The sequence below is a fragment of the Hoplias malabaricus genome, chromosome 4, assembly GCF_029633855.1.
Source record: "Hoplias malabaricus isolate fHopMal1 chromosome 4, fHopMal1.hap1, whole genome shotgun sequence".
Taxonomy (NCBI): Eukaryota; Metazoa; Chordata; class Actinopteri; order Characiformes; family Erythrinidae; genus Hoplias; species Hoplias malabaricus.
Genome location: NC_089803.1, coordinates 50,865,993 through 50,881,745, shown reverse-complemented (window position 1 = coordinate 50,881,745; position 15,753 = coordinate 50,865,993).

Sequence of the window (15,753 nt, the reverse complement as noted above, 5' to 3'; positions counted from 1 at the left end):
ACCAAACACATCCAGCAGACAGTGTCTTCTGTCCACTGATGGCTGACTCCAGTACAAGCAACTCCACATCATATCTGCTGTTTTTGGGTCCTGAACATTAGGGTGAGAAACCAGGGTGCAACTCAAGAGTGACTTCTGTGCTCTATGCTGTCTCTGTCATCCGCTACTCCTCAATCTCATGCTACACCTCCAAAGAAATGCCAGGACAGCATGGAACACCTTACAAACACTACACACACTGCCCCAAAAGCCCCTACTATCTCAGGACAGCTCATATGTCTAGAACACCTTACAAACACTACACAAACTTCCGCAAAAGCCCTTACTATCTCAGGACAGCTCATATGCATAGAAGTCCTTACAAGCACTACACAAACGTCCCCAAAAGCCCCTACTATCTCAGGACAGCTAATATACTAGCGCATTGTTCTTCTACCAGCGAATACAAGCTTGGACCCCGAGAATTGTCGCTTGCGGCTATATTTATTATTATTATTATTATTATTTTGAATAACAGGAATGTTCTGTAATTTGTGAGAGAATAGTTTCTCCACATGCACCCCAAGTTAGAAGGCACAACCAAGCTTTTTTGAAGTGCAGATTGTGTGACTGCATTTTTTTCCCTCTTGTGAAATGCAATGAGCGGATAGTGTGATGTGTTCTTTTATAGTTACTGTTGTTAGAATTCCACCCCACTCTTGTGTTCTCCAGAAATATTTCAGCTGTGTGGTGGATTTTTGCTGCACATTTTCAAATTTGCAGTGAGTTTACGTGTTTACATGTACATTTTTGCTGTGTGTTAGGTGGTCTCAGCCACTATAGAATGGGCTGCAAATGCCTGCTATAATCTTTAGTTGTACTAATATATTTTCACACAAGAGCAACAGTAATAAGTAACATGCTCATTCATAATGGAGTTATTTAATTTGAAAAGAAAACTGTTAGTTGTAGTAGTATAAAAAATCTAGCAATGTAAGTGTGATAATTGCAGGAATTCTATGTATTTTATGGCATCTGGGGAAGAGCAAATAGCGGAATACAACGACAAAGAGCAAAACATAGACAATGCTCTGCTGTTTCACAGCTGATATCAAATTAATTTTTTTCATTAATATACAAGTTACCATCCCCAAATTTCGAGATAATATCTCATTATTTTGAGATACTAAGCCAATATATTAAAATACAGTGGAACCTCTACCTCCAAACTTGATCCGTTCCGTGGCCTGGTTCGTAAGTGGAAAAGTTAGTTTCTCAAATAATGGAAAAGCAATTAATGTGTTCCAGCCCACACCGAAAGTCACACTTTTTGCACTGATATATGTTTACACAACCCTCAAATTAGTAAAAAAAAATACATGTAGCATTACTAAAAATAAAAAAGAAATACAGTGGTAACAGTAATAAAAAAGAAATAAAAAAAGTTTTAAATGGTTACATATCGCTACCTTGAAGACGTGACGACTGGCTGGAGGAGTAACACAGGCACTGGCTGTATGACGGGAGGTGGGGGGTGGGTGGAATAACGGAGAGTAGGTGGGTGAATGTGGGGAGATGAAGCGTAGATATGGCTTAATTTAGCACGAATTTCGATGTCTGATATTTACACTAAAGCTAAATTGCTAAAGCTACAATTTGCTAATATTAAAAGCTCACTCAAGTCTGGGCGTGCTGGGAGACTCGCCTATTGGGGCCAGTGGCCATTTCCAGCCGTCTGCTCAGCGGAGACTCAGGTTTGTTTCTAGAGTCATGGTTCATTGGTGGCGGCAAAAAATATTCAAATACCCGATTCGTATCTTGGAAAGTTCGTTAGTATAGGTGTTCGTTAGTAGAGGCTCCACTATATATATATATGAGCATTTTCATTTTGAATCTGTAGTGTTCCAGTCAAAGTCTCAATTGGGCAAATAGAGACAGACAGAGTTTCTGACATCATAAAAGATATCCTGTGAACTTAAAGAGGAGCATTTGAGCTGCAGGTGAGTGGTGCAGTGGGAAATGAAGATAAAGGCGGGGACTATATACATATTCATAGATTGTACATAGTGAATGAAAGAAAGGCATAGAAATGTGAAATGAAAATAGTTACATAAATAAAATTTTCAATAAGTGTACATTAATTGATATATAAGACAGTGATAAACTTTCATAAATGGTTTGGTAATGTCACAATTAACTGTTAAGTATTGATAAGAAACAGGATATTGAAATAACTAGAATCCTTTCAGGATTTTATAAAATCATAAAATTATGTTTTATTATGTTATTATGATTACTTAATGGTTGTGCCTTTACATTCATTTGGTAATGCTTATTATTAATACGGTCTTAAGTGCTATTGCTTAAGGTATTGTTATTTTTGTAAAGTGTTAATGTTACATCTAAGCGACGTTAAGGCATTATGTTTTGTTTGTTTGCTGGTTGGTTTTTAACTTGTACATATGTAATTTTTATGACCAGAAATGAGAGATGATTTTCTTTGAGAGGTGTAACTTATGTGTGGAGGAGGACTTTATCATTTAATCTTTAGTTTGACAGAGTCAAAACATTTTTTTTTAATAATGGCATTAGAATACAGCTTTATTATTCAAGACATACCCTTCAGGGAGACCACCCCAGTAATATGATGGGTACCACCTCAGTGATGGTTAAGTACCTGATTTTATGGGCATGTACTATAGCAGATGTCCAGCAGCTCTGGGAAAAGCCTAGCAGTGGGAAAGAGCAGAAGGGCAACAGGCAGGTGGGTTTTAGAAAGGGGCACCTTGCCAGAAAACATCATCAGCAAAAAAAAAAATTCAGCCGTTCAGCTCAGCACCTATAGAATCAGAGATCACTGTTTACTGCATCTAGACTTGATGCAGTAGCAAGCAGGAATCATTTTATTTACTTGGTGTTTACAGTGAAGCCCAGGCAAGAGAGAAATCCCAGTGTTTTCTCAGAGGACACCCAGGGCTTTAAGCTCAGATCAGGGTTCACTTCTATTTCTGAAGCTCTTCGGTCTCATAGAGAGCCCCAGAGCTTCCATCACTGACACTAACTGAGACAATTTATGAATTAGCAGCCTCTCAGTAGACATCTCTCCAGGGTCTGACTCTAAATATAGCACAAGAACAGACTATATGAACACACTTGATTTCATACATTGTCAGGACTTGTGGTCAAATATGTTCTATATTCAGTAATGTTGTTATCAAATCATATTATTAAAATTGTGATTTTATAAGACAAGTAATAAATAGGCCTAGCAATTAATTTATGGTGCTAGACTACATGATGTACTGGGGCACACATAGTATTTAGAGGGGCACTGTTGACCCATCAACTCGCCAATCAGCCAATTAGTTAAAAGCTGGTTAAACACTAAGACTTTAAAGGTTGGTTTCTAGACAGGGAAAGTGGGCATTTCTTTGCCATGGATGAGAAATGAAGAACTAATAAACACTACCGAAAATGTTATTAATTGTATTGAATTTGTTTATATGCACTTTTTATAACAAAAAATAAATAAAAATAAAAAAGCAAATAAGATTGCAACATTGGCTAAAACTGCATCTGTGTTTCCTCTGATATAAACATGGGGTTCACTGAAAACATGAGAGAATTGTGTTATTAATTTTCTGCAGTCCCTAATTTTAATATGTCTTGAATTGATCAATCCAGAAATGGATTTAAAAATGAACATGACTGGAAGAAGTTCAGAAGGTGAAGGTGGTTTAACCTGCTCTTACCATTAGTTTCTGAGGGTATATTTTTAAATAGATGAAATAGACCAATAATGCAGTGTCAAAATCTAAGGAAACAAATAATGTTCTATTGCTTTGATCAGCACAGACATGTTTAAACATTTTGAGTAGTAGCAGGTTATAACACGCAAGAGCTTCTGCACCTTGGGTTTGATACTGTTTGAAAACTCCACATTAAAACACAGAACAGAGACAATAACTAGCAAAAAGCAAAGTCCCCACTGCCACACTAACTTCATCTACAGCCTCAGTTCTAATTGATCAAACAATTCACACTCAACACTGCCAAAGTTCAAGTGCAAAATAATGGGACTCATTACCTCAGATGATCAGCCATTCTCTGTTGTCAAGGACGTTGGATGTTGTAGCAGGTACTGCAGCCTTCACACAAATTTTTTTAGTACACTTCTGTTACAAGAGCTGTTTTTATTTACTCTCAACCTTTTTCAGCTGAGAATCTTTTAAATCTTGATCTTGGCTTTGACCAAGGATTTTCATTTCAATGTATGTCTAGTATAAAGCACTCGGTCAGGGCTATTGTGTTGTTTTAAATACTGAATGTTATCCCTGTTTTTTCTTTTTCTTTTTTTGTCTGCAGAATCTGGATGAGCACGCATAAAAACAAGTATAAACACACACACACTTGCACACATAAACACATATTCACACAGAGAGTGCACACTGTTGCCAACCACGGATTGCTGCTGTGGAATAATGCCACAGAGGTCAAAGAATCTGTTTTCATTTCCATCTGATTCTCTGACTTTAGTCCTTTTTCTTGTTGTCTCCCTCCAACCTCTCTCTCTCTCTCATTCCCTCACTCACCACCCAATCTGTCCTTGCTCCTGAGAGCAACGTGTGAACATATCTATCTGAAGCTAATACCACCACAGGATGACTGTGGGATTTGTGAATCCTCTGGAGAAATCTCACCATTTCCTTATCGTTCAGTGAGTATGTGTGTGTGTGTGTGTGTGTGTGTGTGTGTGTGTGTGTGTGTGTGTGTGTGTGTGTGTGTGTTTCTGTGTGTGCACGCAACAGGGTGTTTGTGAACTGGGAAGTAAGTGTGTTTTCTATTAGAAGAGTACATGGATACATGCTGTGCTTATTTATTTAAGGGACACAGTTATGTATGTGTGTGTGTGTGTGTGTGGCCTATATCTGTTTTTCCAGTATAGGTAAAGCAGGCTGCTGAATTTTGCATGGCCAAATCCATCTCCCAGTGGAGAGACCAAACACAGACGGTAAGTTTCCTGGATGCTTATTAATGCACATGCACTCAGCCAAACCCAGCACTATCAGTCTTTCCTTCTTCATAACCTTAGCAGCCACAGAAACACACCAATCTGAATGCAAATTAGACTCTCTCTCTCTCACACACACACACACACACACACACACACACAGAACATGCACAAGTACATGTCCTCAAACCCACACCTACACACTGTGCAAATAAAGTGAATGTGTACAAGTCCAGAGGAAGAATCAGAATATAAAATATACAACATAGTAATAAAATGCCCATATGGTGCAATTTCCTATAGTTCTGTTTACAATTGGCATTAACATCTGCTCATAGTGACCCACACATTATTCAAATTAAGACAGTACCACTTTAAAAAAGACTACATTTAGGAAAAGTTAATAAGTGGTTTGAAACTTGTTTATCAGTGATATTAAATAGGTTTTAAACCCCTTAAATATTCTAAATAATCTGTTATAACACATAAACACAAAGGACAATCAGTGAACTTGTAACCAAACTGGGTACCTGTCAGCTAGGCTCAAGCCAAATTTTGGTACAGTACCTTTTCCCATCCTCTTGGGGACAGTAGAGAGGTAACCTTGGACTGTGTGTAAATAGAGGTAACCAAGCAGGAAGTACTAAGAGAATAGTTTTCATGCTGCACACTATTCATGCTGGTAATCGCCTTGGTGTGTTCGCTGCCAGTTATAAGTATGTTTTATGTTTAAAAGTCGTACTTGTACTTTTAATGTTTATGTGCTGTACATTTTTATGGAGGCCACATGGTAGCTAAATTCTAAATACTATGTTTACTAACTGGAAACATTCATACTGGACAAACTGGATCATTCAGGGGTGGAGTATTACCTATCTAACTGGATCCTGGACTACCTCATCTGTCGAAAACAGTATGTGAGAGCTCAGGATTGTGTGTCCGATAGGTTTGTCTGCAGCACAGGGGTGCCGCAAGAAACAGTCTTGGCACCATTTGTCCTCACCCTGTACACTGCAGACTTCATATATAAATCACCAAAATGCCACCTACAGAAGTTCCCTGACCACTCGGCGATCGTTGGCCTCATCACAAATGAGGATGACAAAGAGTACAGAGAACCAGATCAACGCGGGAAAGACAAAGGAACTGGTGGTGAATTTCTGCAGGTGTACACATTCCACCAGTGAACAGCCAGGGGACAGACATTGAGAGGGTGACCTCTTATAAATACCTGGGTGTTCACCTGAACAATCAACTGGGGGCAGTCATGACTGAAATGCATTTGAGCAAGGCACCTAACCCCCAACTGCTCCCCAGGTGCCGTGGCTAGGGCTACACACTGCTCTAGGCATGTGTGCTCACTTGCCCCTAGTATTCACTAGTGTGTGTGTGTGTGTGTGTGTAAATGTGTGTTTCACTGCACGGATGGTTAAATGCAGAGAACAAATTCCTCTTTGTGCAAGCACAGTGGCCAGTAAAGTGATTATAATTTTAATTCTAAACTGGGCTGGATAACACTACTGCACTTAACAGAGAAAGATAGAGCAGACTCTACCTGCCCAGGAGGCTGAGGTCATTGGGAGAGCAGGGACCACTCCTAAGGACCATTTTTGGTGTAGTAGTGGCATCAGCCATCTTATATGGAGTGCTCTACTGGGGTAGCAGCATCTCTGCCACAGACAGTAGGACACTGGACAAACTCATTCGGAGGGCCCACTCTGTCCTGGGAAGCCCCCAAGACCCAGTGCACGTGGTGGGAGAAAGTTAACCAAGTAAAGTACTTTACTGTCCCATTGCTGATGTAACACTTGGAATTTCCTCACTGTGGGACTAATAAAGGATTGTCTTATTAAAGCTATGTTAATGCTAATTCTGTGTAAATGTTATGCCATAGTGCTATTGGTGTATTGATGCTTTTTTGTTGTTTAATTGTTTTGGGTTTGTCTGTTTGGTTGCACTCTGTAGGAGGGGTGTTGCAAATTACTTTGTTTGCAGATTTTATTTTATTTGTTTGTTTGGTTGTTTTTTTTTTTTTTTTGGTTCATTATATTTACTATTTTTCATTGTCTTGTGTATTTCTCTCCCTCAAAAGGCTACTATAAGTTACCTCTTAGTTGCCTCAAACGATACAAGTTTTACACAGTCCCAGGTGATACCATCCCTCACAAAAAAAAAAAAAAATCTTCAGAAACTGTTTTATTAGTGGACACTAGGTTAGCGGTTACAAACTCACTTCCATCTGTCAGACATCAAATCTTGCCAGACACTTACCTTACTTTTCTATGAGTCAATATTAAGCCTGTCAGTGTCATCACACAAGCTATTCACAAATCAGTTTAAATATTTTATCAACAGATTTAATCAATTAAGCACCAACCGAGTGTTTTTAGTCATTAATAATAATGTGGCATACCTTAACATATGAAATTTACATTCTGAGGTTTACTTACAATTTACCTTGCCATTTTCCGAAAGTTATCATTTTTTCATGGTATTTACCACCCAAAAAATAACTATTAATAAACAGATTTTAATACCATTTATAATTAGTTTATTAATAAAGTCTTATTCCAAAGTGGTACCATTATGACTTGCGCTGCAGAGCCTAAGGTTCTTCAGCTTTTGAATTTTAAAATGTACTCATACAACTTAGTTCACGGTGGATATATGGTCATTTACAAACATGAATGTGACCTAGAAGTGAAACCTAAAATAATCAAAAGATCAGATTAATAAATAAAATAAAATTGAGAAAGGAGACTTGAAATGTGAAGTAGCTTTAGTAATTCAGCTGACTCTTACACAAACCAACTGCAGGGACACTTTCCCTGGAGCTGCCTAAGGTTAAGTGCTTTGCTCCAGGGCAAAGGCAATAACTATCAGCTTGGATTCAGTCTACAATCTCTTCATTCACACTAAATTCTCCTCTCACCAAGCACCATAATCGGCCTGCACAAGAAATCAAGACCTCCCACTTAACTGAAAAACTCTCACAGAAAAACAGAGAGAGCAACTCTGAATCCTGTTTGCTATGATGCTATAAAATGAATTTCTAGAGTGTTAAATGCAGGGGCGTCACTAGGGATTTTGGAATCCATGAAAAGATACAACTCTGGGCCCCACCACCAGCACAAAAATAATAAATAAATAAATAAATAAAAATTTGCATTTGTTGAAAGACTGATACCCTCTATATGAACAATACTGAGGATCATATTTGACAGTTTAAAAGCCATTTTAATGGTACAATTATTGAATGTAAAATTAACATTAAGTAATAATAACTGAAAAAAATAATATGACTTAAAAATAAATAGAGCTTTTACATAAAAACATTATCATCTATGGAAATGGAAAATTAAATAACCAGTTGGGTATTTTAATCAATAAGAGCACAGATCATCTAGCACTGGCATCCTGCTAGTGACCAACTAAACCAGCACCATACCACTAAAAACCAACATACAACAGCAGACTTGATGGCCTGTGCTTCTGTTTATTAGCAGGTTGTGGAAAAGTAGAGTATAAAGATTTTTTATAAATAAAAAAATTAATTTCAACTGAGCCCCTGCAACCGCGACCCTGAAATGGAGAAGCGGAGAAGAAAATGATGATGATGATGAGCCCCTGCAACATGGTCACTTATGACGACAGAGACAGTGTTGCTCACTTCCTTTACCTGGGAGTATTTAATGCAGATGAGGAGGAAAGGCTGCTTCTGTCTGTCCTAGTAAAGTGCAGAGGCAGGGACCAACTCATTAAGTCTGATTAGCTGCTAAAAACGCCTGCATTGATTATATGGCATGTAAGACATACCTTAGAATTGTGGACTCACAGTTAAGCATGGCATTACTTATGTCCATTTGAAATTTTGATTTATAGTGATTTCTTGTTTAAATATGTTCTCGTGGATATAAATAAAAAACAAATGAAAAAAAGATGGTAAACGTTTTAGATTGTTCGATTTTACAACCAATGGGAAAGCCTTAATTACCCATCACAGTGATCAAATAATTCTTATAATTCCTAACAGGATTTTTGCATGTCTCATATGGGATCCTTTTCCAGTCCTGTTTTGTGAGCTTGTGTGCAATACCACTACTCAAAATGGAGGCAGTGTTGCCATTGGTGCTCTTGAATTACAGAATGAATGTAATTGTCACTAGCCAATAGATGGGGATGAACATGAGCTGAAATCCTCTTCACTTTCCAGAGCAAAGCTCTCCTGGATGTGTAGAAGTGCCTCCGCAGTTTCCGTGAGTGCGCCATGACAAAGCTCTATGACCACAATTCCCCTACATGTGCTCTGTGTTTGTAACAAGCGAAATGGGCGTTTTCATGCAAATTATCAGCCAATAATCCTCCACTAGCAGCTGCCGAATTACCATTGTGTTAACATATGAATGTCAGAACGCGTCTATGGGCGGAACAAAAAAGCTTGTGCCTCAAAAACGTGCCGGTTGTTGTTTACGCTTCTTTCACAAGAATATAAATATATATATATCGTTTCATCCTATATATAGTTCCAACGTAGACTCTTCAAGGTTTCCGAGGTATGTTGTATTTTTTTTCTAGGATAAAATCTCGCAGAGTTATATACGTGTTTAGGTGGAATTTCAGTTATATAGCCGCCCTCAGGGACACACCTCTATAAACCAGTTAATCACTGCCTTGCCTCACATGGTTTCTACACTCACATACTTATACTTATCTAATACTCACTTACCTATACTTCCTTATATGGTGGTTATTTGACATCCATTAGTGTGGATTGTGGTAATGGTACGTTAATTGTAAAGAAATGTGTACTCTTAGACATACCTACCTCATTGGTCCACAAGAGACAGTGGCCAATTTGTTTCTGTACAGACACCGCTCACAGGACACTATTGGTGGATATTTTTGGTTGGATATTTTTGGCTGACCAGCAAAGGTCTCCAGGGTATGTTCCCGCCTTGCGCCAAATGGTTTCATGTAGGCTCCAGACCCACAACGACCCTGAATCGAATAAGTGGTTACAGACAATGAATGAATTAATTCATATTGTGGCTGGCAATGTCCAGTCCAGGGCTAGAAAAAACCCAGCAGCACTACTGTGTCTGATCTATTTGTACCAGCACAACACAAACTACACATCATCATGTCAATGTTACAGCAGCACTCAGTGTGATCCACTGCCAAAAATAGTTAGGGTTGCTAACTACTATGAACAGAATCTGTTCATGTGTTTTTCAAATACTGTATTACCAGTTATGTACTCTCCTCCTTGGATCACCACCTTAACGTGGTGGAGGGGTTTGCGTGCCTGCGTGAGCCTAAGAGCTATGTTACCAAGGGCAAAAGCCCCTGGTAGGGTCTCCCAAGGCAAATTGGTCCTAGGTGATGGGCCAGACAAAGAGTGATCCATAGTCAAGGATGAAGTTAAGAACATGGACACAGCCTCCCTTGCCTGGAGTAGGGTTACTGGGGCCTCACCCTGGAGCCAGGCCTGGGGGAGGGGCTCCTTGGCGAATGCCTGGTGGCCGGACTTTCACCCATGGGGTCCGGCCGGGCTTAGCCTGAAGGAGTTACATGGGTCCACTCTCCCATGGGCCCACCACCTGTGGGAGAGGTAGTAATCTGGATCTAGTGCATTGTGGATCGGGTGGCAGCCGGGGTCAGGGGCCCTGGCGTTCTGATCCTCGGTTACTGAAACTGGCCTTTGGAACATGGAACGTAACCTCTCTGGGGGGAAAAGACCCTGAGCTGGTGCACGAGGTTGAGAGGTACCGGCTAGATATAGTTGGGCTCACCTCGACACACAGTATGGGCTCTGGAACCAATCTCCTTGAGAGGGGCTGGATGCTCTTTCACTCTGGAGTTGCCCAGGGTAAGAGGCGTAAGGCAGGAGTGGGCTACTCATAGCCCCCCGGCTTAGCGCCTATACGTTGGGGTTTACCCCAGTGGACGAGAGGGTAATTTCCCTGCACCTTCAGGTTGGGGAAAGGGCTCTGACTGTTGTTTGTGCTTATGCACTGAACAGCAGTTCAGAGTACCATGCCTTCTTGGGGACCCTAGAGGGGGTGCTGGAGAACACTCATTCTGGGGACTCCATTTTTCTGCTGGGTGACTTCAAGATGGACACGCTGTGTTTGCTCCACTGTTAGAGTCAAGTTCATGCTGACACATGTGTTCTTTACTACACGCTGTGTGACACTCATTGGTGTGGACTCGACATGCCTCCACAGCAGTGGCGGATGCTGGTCTTTCAAGGAGGGGAAGCTCAGTTTCGGCCTACATCATAAAATGTGTCAGTTTATTTATACATAAATTCTACCCTTCCTTTTTAAGAAAATGATCTGTGCCCCTGTCGTACCAACAAGGCGTCTTTTCCAGGGACTTGACTAGTGTCCTCTCAATGGCCAGCAGAGCTAGGCTGCTTAAACGGCCTTGGCCCATGTGAAGTGTGTCCACCTGTGCTCCCACGGATCTTTACACCAAAGGATCGCTGATTCGCTCATTTCGCTGTCAATCAAAAAGAGATTCAGCCTCAGACAGATCATCCAATCATCATGCAGAAGCTGAGCGTCCGGGCCAGCCGAGGCCAGCCCACTACCCCATAGACCCCCAGAGACGCTGAGCGTCCGATGGGCGGGACAAAGCCCAGCATTTATCCAATGGCTCGTCTCGTTTCGCTGCCCTTCGCTGCTTCGCTACTGAACTCTGTGGACACTCAGCGTCCTCACTGTTTAAATCATTGTGAAACTGCGGGAATGATTGAGAGGAAAGTCGCGTCTTTACCAGTGATAAGAAGCTGATTCTGAACTAAAGTTGAGCGCGTTGTAGTGCATATTTATTCAATGACATGTACACACAACGGTATATATTTGATCACTTATTTTTTGACATTTTAGGGGAAGCTGAGCGTCCCTTGCAGTCTTAGAGCAATCGCCACTGCTCCACAATGAATTGACTCCTGCCCAGTTTCACAGGTCTTTGAGATCTGATCAGTTGAACCAAACCCCCAAATCCAGCTGTGTATGTATCCAGCTTACAGAAGATTTCAGTCTCTTTTACACTTTTACAGCCTGGTCACATACTCTGATATTATTTCTCCCACCTGATCCTTATGTATAGGTTTATGTATATGTTTTATGATTTGTGTAAATTCTAATTGGTTTACAGTTTATGGTAAATGGTGATTTTTGGTCAGATTGTAAATAATATCATCTGTTTCCTCCACTCCTTTGCTGGACCACTGAAATAAAGCACTGACCCTGCGCAGTGCACTGTTTATCACACATTCCTGACATGATGCAATCTGCACATCATCCACAAATGCCTGAACATGATTATTAGAGATTATATCAGGTAGAACATATTGATTTACCCACCACAGGCACTATGCTTCATGCTGGTTTTAATACTTAATTTTAAAATTTAAAACACACACACACACACACATACACACACACACACACACACACACACACACACACACACAATACAATATAATAGTAAAACACACACACAATATATATATATAATATATATATATATATTATAATATATATATATATATATATATATATATATATATATATATATATATGTATATATATATATATATATATATATATATATATTATCAATCTACTTTCTGACTTTCTTTCTACTTTCTACTTTTTCTTTCTTCATTTATTCTTTTTCTGTTGTCAAAATCAGGAACCATTCTATCCTTCCATCTTCCAATTCCAATAATCATCATATAAAAAGGGAGAGCTGTCCTCATTTCACACTGACAGGCACAAGCAGAGCTTCTCAAGTGCAGATACCTTCACGCACACATAGAAAGAGAGAGAGAGAGAGAGAGAGAGAGAGAGAGAGAGAGAGAGAGATCACTTCATGTTCACTGATTGCAATCTCATTTACGTTAATAATCACTTCATGTTCAATGATTGCAATCTCATTTATGTTAACTCTCCTCTGTTATAAAGATAAGGTCAGTTGGCAAATTTAGTTTCTGTTCTTACTGGTGTTGTGCCTTGCATTGAAGGAAACATATTTCCTGAAAAGTGGGGACATCTTATAAAATGCAATAAAGACAACAATCTGTGATTTTTCAGTTATCTGAAACCTTTATTAAACTGACAAATGTAGAAACAAATAAATTATATAGTTCTGGCTTGCAAAATTGAACATATTTATTAAATATAAACAAATTCAATGAAATTTACACAGTTGTGAAACATTCCGTAGAAAGTAACTCAGCCCTTTGCTGCATCAAGCAAGCCATACATCAACATTATGCAAAAACTCCACTGAGCTTTCTGGGCCTAAACTTATTTCAGATGGTCAAAAAAACAACAACAATGGGAATATTTGCTGTGGTCAGAAGAGCCCATCTGTCATCAAGGTGATAACCTTTTCTGGGAACTTCATGGTGAATTCAGCAAGACAAAGTGATTCAGGAATCAGTGTGTCCATGACTGCATTACAATAACATGGCATTGAAGACACAGAGTGCATGTGCTTCACTGGCCTCTGTGCACTCCAGATCTGTCCCAGGAAGAAAAAAAAAATATTTATATATGGCACATCAGATAAAGAAGAATAATACTGCTGAACAGCTGAATTCTGAATTCAAAGGAAAGGTGATTTTTTTTTTTTTTTTTTATTTAGCATGTTTTTTAGAAATACATTTGTCAGTGGACATTTTCTTGTTTTTCGTTACATTTTACAAAATTCCTAATTTTCTGAAAATGCGGTTCAGAAGTCAAACAGTAGATGGAGTTTAGAAACAGCCACAACAAAGTGATAACTGCACAAATTGATCAATAAAGAAAGCAGCACACTATACATCCAACAGGATGTACAAGAGCGCTCAAATATTGTTTCTTCTGAAATTAAGTGTATGGGCTCATGTGTAGCTGCTCTTAAGTCCCCCTTTCAAATGGTCAGTGCCTTATGAGAGAGAGTACAAGCTTCATGACCACAAGTAAACACATCAGTAAAACATCACATCAGGTTCAGCCCTATGATTAGGTAAATCAATCATTAAAACACACAACGTTTTGGGATGTATAGAGTAAATATATTTGACTTCACACAGATGATGCCGTACCTATAGATGAATTACAGTTGGTTACCTTATTATTCTTGAAATCCCTTTGCTTAAAAGGAGAATGGAACAAATTATCTTAAATTTCTTGTGATACAGTATTTTGACTGTACCAATACTTTATGTTATCTTTAAGACAACAGCAGCAAATGGAGGAAGTAATTTCAAGCTTCTGAATGATTGTTTACAACAGAAGTTTTGAGCTATTTATTTTATATTTCCAAAGGCACTACCCTTTAATAACAGCTAATCATTTTCTTCAAAGGCTGAGATGCACTTTTAATGAACTTTTTAGAGCATGTTTAGAGCTAATGAGTTCCTACCACTTCAGATTACTGATTATGTTTTGAAGTTATTCAGCTGCGTAGCAGATCATAGCTTAGCTGAAGCATGAAGATAAAAAAGTACAAAAATGAGCTCATATTATAAACCCCAGAGGGTGTATAGGGTTAAATTAAAGAGTTAACATTTGATGCTTGATAGCACACAAAATGCACAATACCTTTTAAAGATGATTCTTGTACAGTCCAAAGAAACATCAAAAGGTAAATGAGACTGAAACAAGCATGGCTTTGTGAAAAAGTTATTCACATGTACAACCCCAATTCCAGTGAAGTTGGCATGTTGTGTAAAACATGTAAAACAATGATTTGCAAATCCTTTTCAACCTATATTCAACTGAATACACTACAAATACAGGATATTTTAGGTTCAAACAGATAAACCTTATAGATTCTTTTGCAAATATTCACGCATTTTGGATTTGAGGCCTGCAAGATGTTCCAAAAAAGTTGGGACAGGGGGATTTTTACCACTGTGTTGCATTTGAGAAATGAGGAAACAAATTGTTGAAGCTTTGTAGGTGGAATTATTTCCCATTCTTGCTTGATGTACAACTTCAGTTGCTCAACAGTACGGGGTCTCCATTGTTGTATTTTGCACTTCATAATGCACCACACATTTTCAATGGGAGACATGTCTGGACTGCAGGCAGGCCAGTCTAGTACCTGCACTCATTTACTACGAAGCCACACTGTTGTAAAACATGCAGAATGTGGCTTGGCATTGTCTTGCTGAAATAAGCAGGGACGTCACTGAAAAAAGATGTTGCTTGGATGGCAGCATATGTTGCTCCAAAACCTGTATGTACCTTTCAGCATTAATGGTGCTTTCACAGATATGCAAGTTATCCATGCCACGGGCACTAACACACCCCCATACCATCAGAGATGCTGGCTTTTGAACTTTGCGCTGATAACAGTCCAGACAATCCTTTTCCTCTTTGGCCCAGAGTGCCTTGCGCCCAATGATTCCAGGTAGGCTCTGGACCCACCGTGACCCTGAATTGGATAAGGGTTACAGATAATGAATGAATGAAGGAATATTGGCAAAAAAAAATAAAGTTGATCCGTTTGAACATTAAATATCTTGTCTTTGTAGTGTATTCAATTATAGGATTTGCAACTCATCATATTCTGTTTTTATATATGTTTTACACAATGTCCCGACTTCATTGGAATTGGGGTTGTATCTTTAAGTACAACAGTCATTCAAAGAAGAACGTTTCCCCTCTAATTCACATCAGATTGATTCTGTGACTCCACTGAGAGATGTCTTTGATTAAACATTTTCTCTCTCCTTTTCCCCAACCATCAAAATACGA